Genomic DNA, 13097 nt, shown 5'->3' with positions numbered 1-13097 from the left:
GATCAATCTCGCGCGTGCGACGCGATCGGATTTATACGATAATTAACCACCAAAGACGCTAATTAATACACTCGTCCTTTCGCGGACCGGCAAGAAGCGCGCGACCGTTGATCACGAACAATCGAAGAAGAGCACTGGAGGTGGAGCTAGACTGGCACTGCCAGGTTCGGAACGCGTTTTACCTAAACGCGTCGAAAACTGTGATAGCTAAAACCCGGGCGTCGCCGCGCGTCGCGAACGAAAAAAAATAACGCGAATGCAAGTGTTTCGAAACTTGTACGAGAAGGAGGCCCGGGGAGGCATCGGGCAACAAAGGAGCAACCGTGAGGTGAGTAAATTTAAATTGTTTAATAGTTACATAGTTCCTGATTATTTTTTGAAAGAGTTTTGCAATTTTTAGAGAGATAAAAAAATTTCAATATTGAAGATATTTCTAAAATATCTTCGATATTAAAGGTACGTTTTTTTATCTAAAAATTGCAGAACTCTTTCAAAAAATAATCAGGAACTATATAACTATTTAAAAGAACCTTAAAACTCTGCTCAAAATTATTAGAACTCGATGTGTAAAAAAATGTGAAGTTGGCACCCCTATTTTTTGAAACTGATTTTCGTTATCGTAATGACCGGAACTATTTCTAAAAATTCATCAAGAACTCTTCCTATGGTTCTAAATAACTCAGAACTCTTAACAGAACTATGATAGCATAACATAGGGGTGCCAACTTCACACACTCGATGATATCTTTTCGCGACTCTATATCTAATTGTAAGGGAGTATTTTGGTGAGTGTATTATCTCGACTTCTCCACGACTTCTCTCAGCTGCATCGTACATACCGATTCCTCGATCGCTATATCGAAGTGCATCGACGTTGCATTGCAAGGCGACGCACGTATATCACGGATTCCGCATCCCTGCCAATTCATACGCTATATGGAGAGTGTGGTGAGCGAGAAACGAAAAGGAGAATAGATAAAATATAGAGAAAGAACGAGGATAGAAGATAAAAATGTCGTACAGCACGGCGAGAAATAAAAAAGAGCGAGTGAATGCTGCTATACTTTTCCTGAAGTTGTGGCTCGTGAAATATTATATTTATCATTTGCATATTTTTCGTCATCATTTTATCATCATATTTAAATATCATCATACTTAAATATCTACTTAAATAAAGATCTCATACATAAATTAATACTCAAATTGCCATTTAAAAATTTTTAAGTAATATTTTAATTTTATAGAGATAAAATAAAGTCTTTAAAAATTATCCCTCTTAAAATTCTCAATTTCCTCTAGATTTGATTCTCACGCGATTCAATTTTATTTCACTTATCACCGTCATTCGTCGATGACTAAAATCATCCGTACTGCCGTCAATTTCCGGCGCACCGAAATCCATCCCAGACACTCACATGTATCCCGACGTACTGTAAAAGGGAGAAGGGATAAACAGACCGCGCTATACTGCAGTTACCCCTTCTCATTCTAGCCGGCTTTTACGACTGGCACTCAACGCGTTCGAAACAGGCGTCTCGCCCTGGGATGCGCGCCCGTAAAACTTAATTGCTGCTGCAATCCGTATATATCAGCAAAAGCTGTTGGTTACCCCCTTCCCCGTCTCTGTATGTATCGTTCTATGTATGTATGTACGTAGTACATACGAATCCATCGCGACGGAGCGTGTACATCGCATACGTATCGGTCTCGTCACCCCTATTCGTCGCTTCTACCCTCTTCATTTCGATCTTTCTTCCTTCCACCCACTTCCTCTTTTGTATTTCTCGCTCAAGTGCCAGAATCTTCTCTAAACTCTTTGCGTTCATTTGCATTCCTTCCATTCTCCGATTTCTCAATTTGGATATTTCTCTACATAAAATTCATTACTCTTGTGCTATCCGTTTGTCATTTAATTATTGAATAATTTGGTTGTTTTGCATGATAAAATTTCGAATGGAAGGAATCTTATGAATGTCTGGGAACAATTTACTCGTAATCAATATTTTTCTCGTACATAACACACTTGAAAGTAATTGAAAATATAATACTAAACCATGACGAGATCAATATAATAGACGCGGAAGATTTCCATAGACTATCGTGATCGTCATTATACAGCGTGTTTCAACCGTGACACAAACGACGGATTGGCGGATTCATTATTATATCTCAAAAGCACTAGAATCCGTATTTGATTGACGACGAGACATATTGGAGAGCACGTTTGTACAATAGAGATTCCTCTTGACGGCTTCGAAAAGCAAGGGGAAAGAGGCAGATTGAGAAAGTGGGTGAAAAGCGAGGTAAATGGAATACGAAAAGGAGAACTAGAACCAAATAGAATGCGTGAAAGATTAAGGAAATAAGGCACGCGTCAATACACATCGATACGTTTACATTAATTAAAAATTCAATAAGCAAAATAGAACATATGAAATGACAAGCGAAGATTCGAGCAACAGGATATTCTTAAAGCTTGGCCGAGTTTTCAGAATTGTGAAGTCTTGAAAATCTGAATTCTCGAAATCTGACAATTCGTGGAATGTCGCTTTCGCGGAGATGATGCTTTCGCCCGCCGACAAATCGAAGAAGTTGGTAACACAAAAGGCTAAACAAAGCACAGAGAGACGGAACGTTCGATTGTCACAAGAGAGTCTTCCAATTCTCCTTCCACCCTCGAGCAATTATGCATAATAGGGGTAGCAGCTGGCCCGTAGCCACATCTACCTGTTGCACAAGGAGAGCCAAATCGCTCGTCGGCGCGAAACTACGGCACCGTTCAAGAGGTCGTTCCCGAATGGTAGAAGGTAGGACATTGTGAAAGAAAGAGGCCACGCGTCGATTTAGGGGTGGATTTCCGGCGGTGGATCCCGGATGGGATGGGAACCGCGAACTCGTGCCGGGAGAGAGTCACCGGGATCGGATTTCAGTTCGCTCGCTCGTTCGAGGCCGTGAAGATGCCTCTCGAACGTATGTCTTATGTGAAAACGGAATAAATGTATCTCGTCCGAGAAACGGCTCTTTAAAAAGCCCGAAGGACTTTAAACGAATTAACGTGTTCAATAACGGAATTCGATTATTCTTGCAGATCTAACTAAAAATCATAAAGTTCGCGCAAAATCACGGTAAATAAATGTTACAAGAGTACTTGTCATTTTATTCAACTTGTTATTGACAATGCGTGCAATTCTGAATTTGATCAAGCGCGTTTTTTTATATACATACAAAAAAATAGAAATCGCGGTGTTAATCATAGAGTTGCATTTGTGCAAGCATAGAATATGAAGATTTATTTCGTAATAAAATAGCTGTAAAAATCATTAGTAGTTTTTGTAAATAATTTCCCAAAATTATCACAGAATGTTCGCGAAAATAAGAATCTAAAGTTTAAATAGATTTCAACCTAAAAATTTCATTGGAGGTTTTCGCGCACAAATTAAGAAGAGATGCGATTTGGAGCAAAGGTAAACGAATCGAAAGAAATCAAAGCCGATGTTAAGTCGTTGCAAAAATTTATAATTTAATGTGTAATTTTTTGCACGCTAATATTTTTTAACGCATAAAAATTATCCGTAATACTTCGATTAATAATTCACATATCTTACATAATAGAAAAATAATCGAAAGAATACTCTTCCTCGTTACAGAAAATTATCTCTTCAAATATAAATAAAAAAATTTGTGGTACGAAATATTTTGTTGATGCTTGTTACTTGATATCCTACAATTAGTCCCGCGAAATCATCGCCTTGTTTTGCGTATCGAATTATTTCCGGGCAAATCATGCGATTTTCCGAGCGTCTTGGCATAATTTTGCCGATATCGTTGACGATTCTATAGCAAAGTACTATAATAATAATTTGATTTATTCATCTATCGTCGTATTAAAAATGGAATTGTTAACTGCGACCAATTGTCGCGTCTATCAAGAACGAAATAAAACGTCTGAATAAAGAGATAAGTAATAGAGATTAGCCTTCGAATTGCGCCACGAAAACAAGCTGCAAACTAAACCATATCATTGTCGGTTGAGTTAGTTTATGGTAAATTCAATTATGGTTAATACAAAGCCGACGGTATAATTAATTGCCGTCGTGTACCGTTTTAATATAATTATACGCGACTACCGATGTTATACTACTAATTGCGAAAGTTCCTCCCAGCCCGGCGGCGCAATGTCGCGCAGCATTTCGTTGATAAAATCCGCCAGCGCGGAGAAGTTTGGTGTGATACGGCTAATATTTTCCGCATTTTCTTTTCCCCATGGCTCACAATTACGCAAATGCATTACAGCGGAATCATGATACCCTTGCCACCGTGCATGGTATCAACTCCGATCCCGAGTTCATATTTCATTACGCTTTTCTGCCGCGGGCTCGGTTTCGCAAAAGTTTCATGTACGACTACGCAACCAGCCCTGCAAATAATGCGGATAACGCGTCGACAAAGGAAAAAACGAGTACCGAGATGTAAACCGCATCGGTGTATGTAATCTTCAACAAAATATTTAGAAAAATAGTCGTAAATAATAAATAATTTCAAGAAATTTGATATTATGTGATTAATGTAATAACAGACAGACCATTGCTTTTTTTTGACTAATTGTAAATCTATCATTTAAAAGAAAAATACGTTCAAAAATAATTTTATAAAAGATACAATACGATAAAATAAAAAATTATCGAGATAATCAATCTCTCAATTAAAATATGTAATTCTATTACTCTTAGTTCTCAAGGATGATAATAGAAAATGAAACTTTTAAAAGATTGATTATACGATATTATATACGATTTCTTAGAAGTAACTGACAATCAGTTATTTCGAGAATAGCATTTAGCACAATTATATAATTATGCAAGACTCTTCGATCTTCGATTCCTAGGATAAAAGGATAAAAGAATCAAAAATTCTAAGGTTAAAAAATTAACGATAAAATACGTATTTCTATTCCGATTATCGCGCATCAAACACCAATTAAATTCTTGCACATTATAAAGACGCAAAGTCCTTCAATCTCGCGGTGCAAGAGCAAGTAATTAACGTTCGGCCATTTCAGCTCGATTACGTAATACCGCTAGATTTCTCGATCCTATTCAACTACTTTCGCGGTAATTAAGCATGCACTCGATAATACCGTTCCTATTTTTCTCGTTCATAATTACCCGTCCTAGCCTATCGGCAAAATAAACTCTTTGCCGATCGAATTCACGCAACTTTCTCAGAGTAGATATACAAGTAAGATTTCCGCTCATCTTTTCTCTCTGTCCAGATTTTTCGCGCAAGTCCGACATTCTCTTTATTTTTTGTCCGATCTTCTAATCTTTTGCGGAAAGATTGTTTCACGCTTTTTTTTAGAGCGTTAAATAACTTTTCCTTCCGGACCAGCCTACCTTGGATTTTCCTCACGCATCGAAAACTTTGTTCCCGAAGAGAAAGAGGCATATTTACTTAGACGACGTGGTGTGCAGTTTCAGGACAGTGTCAAGTTTTCGTTCTGAGAAATTTCTATTATTCACATCGTTTGACTTTCTCCGATACTGATTGCCAGTCTCTTCCGTGTTTGCCTCGCATCATTTATCGTTTGTAATAAAGATATCTCTATTATAACTTTGATAAATTGTTCGAAATATAATTTACTTCCGCTATTTGTGAAATATAAACATTAAACAAATAAAAGCGCCTGTATGCAAATATATTAATTATAAATATAATTCAATATCTAGAAAATATGAAAGCGCGCGAATCCAGTCTAATATACAGTAAAGTTCTTGCCTCGGCATATTTATATTCCACGGAGCGTGTCAGCAAAGGAACGCTAATTTCAGCGAGAGACGCGCGCTTGTCGAGGTGATAGACGAGATGCGGTAACGTAATTTTTCGTGCATTCGATCCTCCGTCCTCAAATGGGTATGCAGTCGACGCGACGAGAGAGACACGTGTTTTTATCCGCGACGTGAAGTGTCCGATTCGGACTATGTGATTTTCATATGCACGCGTTGCGCGTGCCAATTCGATTCATTTCGAGCAAACCAATACTTTTAGATCGACGTCGACTTCATATAATAACTTCCGCCAGAAGACGCGGAGACAAAAATGTAAATTTTTTTCTTAACGAGAAAGATATATATATATATATATATATATATAGAGAGAGAGAGAGAGAGAGAGAGAGAGAGAGAGAGGGAGGGAGGGAGAGAGAGAAACGTACGAATTCTCGACGGGGCGCAAGAAATTGCGCCGGCAATCTCACGTAGATCTGCAGACGATCTACGTGACTCACGCATTGCAAGACGAAGGCTGCAAACGCACTCGCCCGGATACCGTCTCTTTCCGCGAGCGAATCAAATTTATCGGGAAAGCAAACGACCCGCGACGACGAACGTTGGTAGGATTTATCGAAGAATAAAGCGCGTCCGTATTAGGCAGGAAGCTCTTTTAAAAGAATATTCCTACAGAAAAAATGCAAATGCAAATACAAATTTTCGTAAAAAGGTAAAATGTTTCTGGAAAATAGAAATTCTGAAGAGATTTCATTCTCTCGAAGTCGCGATTTTTGCGGTACGTTTTTCGCGATTTCCTTTTTAATTGTAGCGAAATGTCTCAACGAATATAACGCTTTCTTCGTCTCCTTCCGCGAGGTTGGTCAAGTTTTTAAGCGGGAACGCAAAGTTGCGTAGAGGGATGAGATTAGCGGAGAGAGTCGCTCAGTAGGGCGCTGGAAAATAATAAGGAGCGACAACTCGAGGAGTTATGAGAATGGATAACGAGCTGGGGGATAACAAGGAGAGGTTTAGTCGCTAATTAGTGACTCCTAACAGGTATGTGGATATAATTAATTGGCAATCCAAGTGAAGTTCGTGTGGAAAGTACCCGTAGGTAGGTAATTGTGACAAGTATGTAAATAGAATTTTGCATTCTTGGCTACCTCGACTTAAATCTCCGAATTGTGCGGTCAGTTGCGGATCGTCGATTTCTTTGAATTCTTCCTGCGAATCCGAGGATCTAAGAATCCGCGATTTCGCTATTGAAAAGAATACGAGCGAATCGTATGCTTATTCCGTATTCATACGAGCGATAACGCGATATAATATCGTGAGAAAAAAAATTCCACGACGAGCAAGTGATATAATCGAACATCGTTCGCAGTCGTCTACGAGCGTCGCAAAGATCAAACGGTTCAGAGAGGAAAAAATACAGCCTGTTGCTGGAAAAACCGACGGGATTCGACGGCAAAATCTACGAACCAAGACCGTACACAAACTGGTCGTCGCTTTCTCCGTAGCTTGTGTGTTACACCCATAAATGATAAAGTAACGAGGCGACGCGAGCGTTTCGACTTTCTCGACACGCGGCGCGTTATATTCATGTCGGGCGAATGTTATTCGATTAACGTGTGACGGGAAGTACACGAAGAAGAGATAAAATCGGATACACATAAATGCCCGCATGTATAATTGATGTATTCTGAGAGAAAATAAAAACTTTGCGAAAACAGATGTATATATAAGCGGTTTTTAAAAAGATGGTTGATTCTTCAACACAGATCCAGACGAAAGAATTTTCGATTTATCTCGTCAAATCCGTTCGTCGGAATATTAGTCGCGGAATTTAATAGCGTTTATCGACACATGGGCAAAATTTCGGATAATTTGATAATGCAATGAAACACGGGGGTTCCAAATCAAATTTTATCGTGAAACATATTATATAATCAATCATTATTATTCACATAATTCCTATGTGTAATTAATATCGCGGTTAATTGAAATCCTAGCAAAGAGCAAAGACTACGCGGGACGTTTAATGATATTATAAATTATTAAAGACAGGTCCTCGTAAATTGGTCACCGCGTTCATACAATTTGTATGCTGCCGCGCTATGTGTGACTAATTATTGCATCGACCGCGTCTTTATAATTGAAAACCTACTCCTATTTATTGTTCCTCTTCTACGTAGATGAATCGATGCAATTCGTATAAAAGCGGCGTCGAATAAGAGCGACAAGAGCTTAAAAATGAAAAATAAAGCAATTGGAGCGAAACAAAGTTTCGTTCTAGCTCTTAATGAGAAGTCGTTTAAAATAATAGTTATTAATGTAAATAGAATTATCTCGCAAATTATAATATAAATCTTTATTATTAAACGTCCGGAATTACTTCTAAACGTTTAAATCAGTATACTCTGCGTTTAATATTATAATTCTATTATATTAAGACAATGTGTATAATGTATACAATATAAACATTGTCAATCAAATTTAAATATTTTCTGAGAAACAAGATTATCTTATTATAATTCGAATAGCAGTTTTAAAAGTACATAGATGTTCTATTTCTTTTACATATAATTATATTTGTATCTACTTTGATACATAAAAATTTTCTATTTAAAAATTCCGTATCTGTATGCGATGCTAAAAGTATAAAATCCAATTCGAATTATCTAGTTTCTTATCTCATACAACATTACGTTTCCTCGCGGATTTACGATGTCGGAAATCGATCAAACTCCCGCACATTGTCGCGAGAATATTTAGCATTACGCGGGCTATTTCTCGCGCAGTAAAATAACTCGCAAACGCGAGATCATGAAGATCGACAGGAAGAATCGTCGACGATACTGTCACAAAACGCTACAATTGTATATATATATATATATATATATATATATATATATATATAATATCGCGATGCGTTTCTCTGTCTCCTTTCCTTTCTCCGTTCTAACTGTATGTGGTCTGTCATTCCCGACGTAGCCTTTTATCTCTGGCGCACACCAACCGTAACCGGTATACGTACGAGCGTCGGTGGAACAAAGTTCGCATAATCACAACCGAGAGGCGACGACTAATGTGCTTAGCGTAATACCCGACCTGGGGATTTCGAGAGCGCGTCGAGGCGGAGCGGGTATTGCGGCGCATCGAGAGCGCGTAATCGAGATGCAAGCGGGATAAATAAGGGAAACGCGGTGGATCGCAGATGCGCGAGCGAGAGATGAAACGCGAGTCCGCGGAGAAGAGAAAAGGGCAGGGGGGAGAGAAACTCTCGCGTGCGACTTCGAATTAATAATCAATGCGCGCAGGAAGGGGTGGCGCGCGCTACATACATATATAAAGGCAAATAGGAAGAGGAAGATAAGGAGAGAGACGAAACTGCGGAATACGTGTATACCTATAGCCTGCAAAGTTAGTCAATTCCCTTACGGTCGCTCGCCTATCGAATTTCGAGCAGGTGTCGACCGCGACTCCGAGCTTTCGTTATTCCACGTTACGGGGATTTCTCCGCGAAGCTTTCAGCTTCGATTGCTGCCACGAATATCGGTCGTGTCCCGGACATGGAGTATGCCTGCGATCGAGACAGCACGTGTCCTGTTCCTAGTGTCCATTGTCCATTTGCCTCTCATCGCGAGGCAAATAAATCGAAGCTGACTGTCAACTCTCGCGAGATGCACGACGAGAACCAATTCGACGGATGCTTGGATTCAAGTAATATGGAAACGCGATTGTGAACACGCGGCGATATCGAAAGTTGGACGAATGAGATAACTTTGTTACATAATCGACTTTTTCCGGGCAATTCGAAAACAAAGCTCGCGCGCGCGTGACAATTATGTGAAAAATGTGGCAGAATGATAAAGTGACGAGCTTGAGGTCACAAAGTGTAATTCAAAAATTTATTCGTCTCTATAAAAGTCACGAGTTTCGCCTCTTCTCGTTTTCTTACTTAACGAACATGCAATCGCTTCGAAAGCGTGAGAGCATTTGCCTTTAATTATTACTTACAGTAATAAATCGGATAGGGATGTGTTGGATAATCAAGCGATTAATCCGTTATATGTATATGTATATTTTTTCAGACTTGTAATTTGCGCTGACCAATTTAGCTCTCGTTTCGTCTCGCATGCCTGGGAAAAGGAGCACGGAGAATGCGCGTTGATGTAATTTAGTCGCCGGTGGATTTACTGGAAAGGGGAGAGGCGGCCGGACGTATTAATAAAGATTAATTGCGATGGGCTTTTATACGTTCGATTCACAACGATGTTACGAAATACCTAAAAATACATGGCGAGCGCGCGGACCATTTTCTCTCCCAGGCCGTTGCTATATCGTGCTTCATCTGCTCACCGATGCATAGAACGTCATTCAATGAAGTCCGAAAAAAATCTTTTTATGCATGCTTGAACGCGACCGTTATATAGCAGTTTAATGATCTAATAACCGATATACACGTGCGAGTGTGTAAATAACGTAGGCTACGTATATAAAAAATACTGCGATCTAATATGAAATTTAAAAGTTGAGAGTTAAAAAGGCTTAAAGATTAAATAATGCAAATAATGTTCGATGAGGAAAATATTGATTAGGATATCCCTTCGTTGTCTATATACATTTTTGTGTTTTACTTTAATTCGTTTATTCGCGATTTCTCCTAACAAAGTCTTCTAACAATGTGTACCTTGTTCATTTCGTTCATCTTATTCTCTCATCTAACAACTCGGCAACAAGTCGACAGGTATTATGTGCCCGATAATGCAATTTTTACTCCGAGAAGCTTACATTAGTCTCGACGTCGAGAAACGGATGCTTTCGTCGTTAAGTAACCGGAAGCAGGTCGCATCGCAAGTGTTAATGTTGTTAAAGATCCGACTTAGCAAGTCGCCTACGCGGCGCGAAAGTCATCTAGAAGATCGTAATGAGAGCGGACAAGCCGTCGTCGTTGCGTTTGTAATTTCACCATCCGAGGCGACGACGTCCGACGTCGTGCCGGGCCGTAGAGGAAACTGTTCGTTCAAGTGTAAGGAGTTTCCGGTGAAATGTTGTTGGATATCGAAACACAAGAGAAGCATGTTCCTGTACACATCAGCTCCGAAACCTTCGAAACGCAAAGTTATGCTTACGGAGTAATCGCGTGTTCGATGAAACAAAACAACAAGTCGTCAACTAATAAAAAAAAAAAAGAGAGAAAAAAGAAATAGAACAAATTTACGCTGTGTATCAATAAGAAGCGAGATACCTTAGATATGCAGAATTGAAAAGCTCCCGGACATTTTTCATGGCAAAGTTTCGATTATCCTAATTTTTCGTTGCTAAATTTCATAAAATTATTTTTGCGTCTCGATTGAGGGTCGTTCTTTTAACGTCAAAGTGATAAAACTATCTCCGCCCTATATAACGCAAGTTCTTTGGCGAACACGATATGGAGATGACTTTCAAAGCATGACAGACGAGGGGTATATCATGGTTTGCTCGGCGGGTCAAAGGATTGACGGAGTGAAACTGTCAAAGCAACGTGATCGGGAAGGGTTAAGAGAACAGGGCGTAGATACGAATTGGAAATATTCGCTTGGACGGAAAATGGCGACCAAAAGCTTAATACGATTTATATCGGGCTTCGCCGCAAATTTGATTTGATTCCTGTGGAAAGAGCGATACCTGCACTCGGCTTGATGATGTACTGTTAATTAAATAGGTATTATCCGAATGACCGCGTTCCTATATTCCCTGCTATTTCTCCGCACACAGGTTCTCCCTCGAGAAAATAATTATATCGATCACAATGAAAGACAATCAGTATTTGCTGATTAGTATTCGTTTGTTAGGCTACTGCTCATGTTGCTAATTTATCCATGAAACGCTCGTATTAATTATGACGAAGGTGTGTATACGCGGAAAATCGCCTTGACGAATTTCGCGAACAAGCAGAAATTTCATCAGAAAAAAAAATCCTATAAAAAAACCGCGCGATTATGTCTCGCGTACGCCACTTTATTGTATTATTAAACATTTTAGAGGAAATTTTATATCAGAACCGCGACCAATAAGATTGTGAGCGCGCGAAATCGATTTAAATTTATACGGAACACTTGGACCGAATAGTTGAAATTATTCGACCAAATGAACGAGTTGGTTGAAAATCCGAATAAACGTGGTGGCGAATACGATGGGTGATTCTACGTTTCGGTTAACTCAAACAATATTACGAGTCGTTGATTTTTCTAATCAGTTACGGTACAATTGAAAATACGAAATAATATTGTTGTCTAATTAAGTGAAAACCAGTGGTCCAGATAAAAATGAATTCTTCATGTGTGATTTTAGAGAATTAAATAAAAAAAGATCTGCAAACTTTAAATTTATATTATGCGTATATAAGAATAGTAAACTACTATTTTTTTATTTAAAGATTGTCGTATCCTGATGAATTTTTCAATCTCTAAATATTAGAATTTAAAATACGTAAAAATTCAACTAAATCTCTCATAGTTATAAAATTCTTTCCAACACGTGTAAATAAACAGCATATTCTTTCGTGTTAAAAAATGATTTGTAAAACTCTGTATCTGCTACGCGAATTGCATTACCGAATTGAATTTTTTCGTACAATAAAACGCAATCTCCATATATTTGGCGCCATCTCTATCGATGCAATGAAACTGCTGATCATCGAATTCCCTCCTGAAAATACCGCGATGTTTAGCGAAACGTTTTCTTTGTATTCCGATAAACACAAAGATTTTGCAGACTTGGGCTAATAAATTTAATGCGCCGACTTGCGGCTATTCACGGATCTCCTGTCGCGGTTTATACTATTCAGTGTAAGCGTGCACGCGGCCATACACGGAGTTCATTAGGAATTGCTATTCTTCGGGGTTGCGGCATTTGTAACGCAGCGAGCCAGTCTTTGAATGATAACGCGATCCTCGAGGGGAGAATACGACGTTTCCCCTGAATTGATTGATTTTGCGCGATTGTATCGACAGACAATGCGAACTCAAAAGACAGGCAAATGAACATTAATATACAATGTATCGGAGGCGCATAAATCACAATAAAACGCAAATTTTTCTTCCCATCTCTTTAATAACGTGCTTTTCCTTTGACAGCATCCGAATTCTTCTTTTTTATTAGAGCTATAAATTCGTATTATCTTGTCCGAAGTGAAAGCAAACTAAAATTTTTATGACATCGTTTCGCGACTGTGTGTATAAGTGCCTCGCAAATTAAGAACCATATTTAAGAAGCATTTAAATTTTTACTCAATTTAGTAAATCATCGAATTCTTGAGATATATATCGAGTTTCGAAAATCTTCGTT

The 13097-nt window shown here is 38.7% G+C and overlaps 2 protein-coding genes across 5 annotated transcripts in view; one reads left to right on the top strand and one right to left on the bottom strand.

Annotated features, from left to right (window-relative positions):
* Qin (tudor domain-containing protein qin) overlaps positions 1 to 13097 on the bottom strand; it is a 153537-nt gene that overhangs the window by 121170 nt on the left and 19270 nt on the right. The gene's annotated exons all lie outside the window — the stretch shown is intronic.
* LOC145939083 (uncharacterized) overlaps positions 1 to 13097 on the top strand; it is a 35348-nt gene that overhangs the window by 13806 nt on the left and 8445 nt on the right. The gene's annotated exons all lie outside the window — the stretch shown is intronic.

Source organism: Prenolepis imparis, unplaced genomic scaffold (genome assembly GCF_030444845.1).
Source record: "Prenolepis imparis isolate NDT839.2.m4 unplaced genomic scaffold, iyPreImpa1.0 SCAF_7, whole genome shotgun sequence".
In the NCBI taxonomy this organism is placed as follows: Eukaryota; Metazoa; Arthropoda; class Insecta; order Hymenoptera; family Formicidae; genus Prenolepis; species Prenolepis imparis.
Note: the sequence above shows the minus strand (reverse complement) of the source record. Positions and strands in the feature narration are given on the sequence as shown.